Consider the following 5,126-nt stretch of genomic DNA (forward strand, 5'->3'; position numbering starts at 1 on the left):
GTTGCTTGTGTTGTTCTGAGTTCATTCAATGACTGATAGAAATGTTGCCTCAACCCTTCTGGCAAGTATTTGGTCATCATGGAAAGACAATCTTTGTTTAAGAACTGAATGACAGATACAACCCATCTCAGCAGCTCTTGCCAGGCCCTCTTCTGTCCCTCTAGTTGTATCTGCTTTAACAGTCTCATGTCTTCTGCCTCAGTCATGGTGGGTAAAGTGTTGAGACCATATGAGGTGCATCTGCACAACTACATCTGAATGATAGTTATCCTTTCAAACTCCACTATGAAAATAGGAAAGACCTTGTGGTTAAAGCTGTGGGCTTTGCAATTAGAAGTATAGTAGAGGTTCAATCTAACAAACAATCTAGCAATCCTGAGGATCCTTGGTGGAACTTGAGATACGTCATCTTGTGGCCAGCAGCGGCATTACCTCCTGGGTAAGATAGAAATTCTCAAACAATGTTTGCTGGGATAGTAAGCTATGGAAAACCTGCACAACACAAAATAACCCAGGTTTAGAATTGTCTCAGTAAGTGAACAGAATTGGCTTGAGACATGCCAACAAAAATATATTTCAGGTTGCGTAAACCTCCCTTCAGTCAAACCACTACTAGTGGCTAACAGTCAACAAGCTAGTATGGAAAATAGAAGTTTCCAAGGTAATCTTGGGCACAGTGGATATGTACAAGTTGAAAGTGCAAGCCTAAGTTTAAGTAATGGAACAAAGGAGACAGAGAAAGGATTTCCACAATTCAAGAATTTATTGAATATTTCTGTGGCCTGCAGGCCAATCTTCACCTCCATGTTAAAAAAAAAAAAAAAAAAAACTCAGCTGCAAAAATAAATTGAGTCCTCAGTAAAATTAGAAGAAGAAGGGTGTTAGGCGTCTTTTGCTGCGTCGGGTTTGGTTGGGTTAGTCATGGGAGTGAACTGGGTTATTTCATTGTCAGTCATGTCAAGTTGGATGTAGTCAAGCTGGAGCAGGGTCTCTTCTATTTGGTCGGTGGTCATGTCGGTCGGTGGGGTAGACAGTAGTCGGGTGATGAGTGGCAGTGGGATATTGTATGCATGTTCTGGTGTTTGATTGTTGACAAGTATCATGATCTGTGTGTGTATTTTGCAGATGGCAGATGTGGATTTGCGCCGTTGGTTGCATTTGTTGCACTTGTATGTGTGGGTGTCTGGGTTGAATGTTTGAATGGATGCTGTACAACTGCAAAAGTATTTCCGGGTTACTGTGGCTCCTCTGATCTCCCCAAAGATGTGTGTGACTGTTGGTGCTGGTGCTGGCATGTGAGGTCCGGGTGCAGTGGTGGGTGTTGATGTGGTGGTTTTAGTTGTGGATAAATATTTTTTTGCGTGGAATGATCTGATGGAGAGGTCAGTTAAGTCATACCAGTTGTCTAGTCCGATGTCTGAGTCGCCCCCCCATACAGCCAAGTCGATAGTCCCAGTCGAGTCACTGATGAGGTATTTGGTGATTGTCATGGTGGAGCCGGAAAATGTAGTTGTTTCAGTGGAGGGTTTTAGGATTTGTAGGATTTTTGCAGTGATGTTGATCTGCGGATGAGAAATGCATTAAACAAGATGCATGGGGAAGAGGATGAAGCATGTTTTGCCTGATTTTGTCTGTTTTAACCTATACTTCACATTGATACTATGACCATTTGTATAAAGGTTGACTGAGAAAATCGGGTGTCATGCAATTTCTAGCAAGTGTGGATTAGGCAATGATGTGTAATGCATATCTATAATAGACAGAGGGAGTTCATAGACTCGAGGGATATGGGCCAAGGCTCAGTAGGTGCAATTTGTGTTTACATGTCATGTGCCATCCAATATAACTTCTGTGGGATTGTATAGTGTGCAAGGAAAAGCAGTAGACTTACCTTTTGGTATTCGATGCCTTCAGTTATGATGTGCGCAATGTTGACTTGGGTGGTTTTTGTCAGGAAGGTGTTATCATATATGAAGGGGAGATGGCGCAGAGGGCTGATGGTGGAGTGATAGTTTATTTTGATGACCAGTTTGGAGTGGAAGGAGGTGGTGAAGCTGACATTATCTAGATTGACAGGGTGTCTAGAGAGAAGAGTATAGGCATGATGAGAACAAGCAGTTGTGATGAGTCATGTCTGGCTGGGCAAAGGCATTGAGTGGCAGACAGCCTAATTGTAGGAAAGCAGTAATATAAAGTGAAATAAGCTTAGATTGTTTAGTGGCTACAGGAAATGGCTATGGGTAGATTAGGTGAAATGAAGGCACAACTAAAAGTGGGGGCAGTACAGACAGATGAAGGGAACAGACAATAAAATTGCTAAGAATGTAAAATACATACTTGCTATTTTGAGCAGCCAAGAAGGCGGGGTGTAGTTTCTCATTGAATGAAACCACATTGCTAAATCTGTCAGCTTCTTGTAACACTGCGTTGAAGTAGTGTCTCTTTGGGTCTTTGCTAAAACTTTTCAGGGGGGTTACCTCATGGAGGAAACCACAGAAGGCCAGCTTCTCCTTTTTTGCAGGGCTTGCCATTGTTAACTTGAAATGGAGGTAAAAGTTGCAGCATTGGTAGTTTTTGGCATTATTTCTTGTCAATTAATACATTGTATTGATAGAGATTCCAAAGAAGCCTTACCTTTGTTTCACAATGTAGCGGTAGACGGACTGTAGCAAACTTGAACAAACTTGAACAAAGAATACATTTCAAATTATATCAGCACAGTTACTATGTTACTTAATTTGAGCCATATTGTCCCTTTAAAGTGAACAGAATTGGCAAAAGATGTTGATACATAAGGTTGTGTAAACTTCCAAACAGCCATTAACTTATCAGACTACTGGTTAATAAGCTAGCATGTTAACCATTTGACTCATTCAATTCTGGTGGACATTATGAATAAGGAATACCTTTACACCTCATGTTAGGATAGTAATAATGAATTGGATGGAGCTGATCTTGTACCAACCTGGCGCTCTATGCAGCTTCAATCAGACTGATTCACAGCATTAGGGGTAGATATATACACAACCTGAGTCGACTCTGATTGGCTGACAGTGGTGTTAATTGTAGGTAGCCCTAAGTAGAAGACCTGGTAGCAGTGATCAGGTGCTGCCCATCTCCAATCAGGCTAATCAGCCCAGCTCCCAGCTCAGCAGCAAGCAACCTGCAATGCAAAGCTGAACAGTATGGAGGCCAAAGTAAATGACAATAGGCCATATGGCCGTCACACACATGAATTACGACTTTCTGTTCAAAATGCTCCTTCAGTTGTCTAGATAGCACTACACACCTGATAGTGTATATTGACTGAGTTATGCCCTAGATTGTGTGAAGTGAATTGTGTATAGATCCATGAGGTTGTAGTGGGGCTTATGGTTTCTGGGATCCATACACTTTTAGGATAGAACAAAAACAAATGTATAGTATGTGATGGGGTTCAAGCATCTGCGAGGTTAAATGTGATATACAGATGCCAATGGATAGAATAGAATAGAATAGAAAGTTGTTATGTGGAGTAGGTTGATTAGAATATTTTAGATATGAATGAGAAGCACTTTATTTTTTTATAAACCCCTTCATCATCACTACACTTTGGAGGACATCCTTTGTTTTACATGTTGATTGTATAGCAATTATTTTTTACATGTGTAGTTCTGACGTCCATTTTGACCTGACACAGATGTAGATACACTACATAGTCTCTCAAATAGTCAAATATACATTAAACTATATAACATGAATTGCATATAGGTCCACGGGATCTATCCATCCAACATGTACATAGTACAATGGTTATCCTAGGCACAAACCTAACTCAATGGAGGAGCAATATTACACTGACAATATTCAGAAAGACTCAGGAGATGGTTTGATTTGAGATAAAGGTACCTTGTATTAGAAAAACAAAGACAAGAAATATAAAAATAGATTATGGCCAAATAGAATTGCATTTGGATACAGAATTAAATTTAGGATAGGTATAGTGGAGTTGTGCAAGTAGGCTATTGGAAGCTGAATAAGCAATGTCAATATCAATGTGTTATCAAGTCTGTCATGAATAAAATCAATAGGAAATAGAGCTAGGCAATCTTAATTAAGTAACTTTTGCAAGAGATGTTTACGTAGCTGTAATGAGTAAGGAAAAAAGACAGTTAAGTATTCACAAATGTGGGGCAAGCTGTGCTATGTCTAGGGAGCCCCATCCTGCATATTAAGTAGGATCCCCAGAGTAAAATGTGGTCATTTTTACCACTGCAGGTAAAGATTGACAGGCTTATAGAGGAATACGGATACTGTAAGTTTCAACACCATTATGGGCTGTCTGTAAACACCAATACTGTAAGTCATCAAACAAATAAGTAAACCAAACCAATGCACTAAAAATATCAAAATGGCTTCACAGACGAGTGGAGGTTCTAGTGTAAAAGTGATGTGTGATGGAGCAGGGGAGGTTCCTGTCAATTGAGTGATTCTGGTCTGTTGGTCCACAGGGGATATTTGGGGGGTGGGTGGGGTTGGGGGGGGGTAGAGCCCTTTGTAGAATGGGCTTTTCAGTGTTGTCGATGACGTTGATGGCGGTTGGGAAGAAGGTCTTCATGAGGTGAGAGTTGTTATTGCTATCGAGCTGGACTGGAACTCTTCAGCCCACGGAGAGTCAAGATGATGTGAACAGTGGTTTCCTTGTTGCTGATTGAGGACAAAAACTCTTAATAAACATAATGAATATTGTAGAGGATATATTAGTACACACAATCAAAGAATGGCTTATGTCAATACTTACCCATGATGAAGATAAATCACACATTAGCAAACAGTCAGGTGTATTATTATGACCACAGCCCATGGACATGGATACTGTATTGGTCACAAACCCCTACTGCACATAATGCACCACTTTACATTAAAAGTATGCCCTGAATGGAGGTGTTTGAACTAATTGGTGTGGGTTGTGCTGTTACAATGAGCACATGAGTGACAAGGATAATTCAGATTGAATTCTCTTTTTGGACCTTTCACATGTGAAGACACAATAATGTATTGGAATGTTTTTCCTCTCTCATCTGAAAGAAGGCTCCCAGCAAACACAATTACATCATGATGATGTTCTGATATCATCTTTCAGTGAC

This window comes from Poromitra crassiceps (genome assembly GCF_964638095.1).
Source record: "Poromitra crassiceps genome assembly, chromosome: 2".
Lineage (NCBI taxonomy): Eukaryota > Metazoa > Chordata > Actinopteri > Beryciformes > Melamphaidae > Poromitra > Poromitra crassiceps.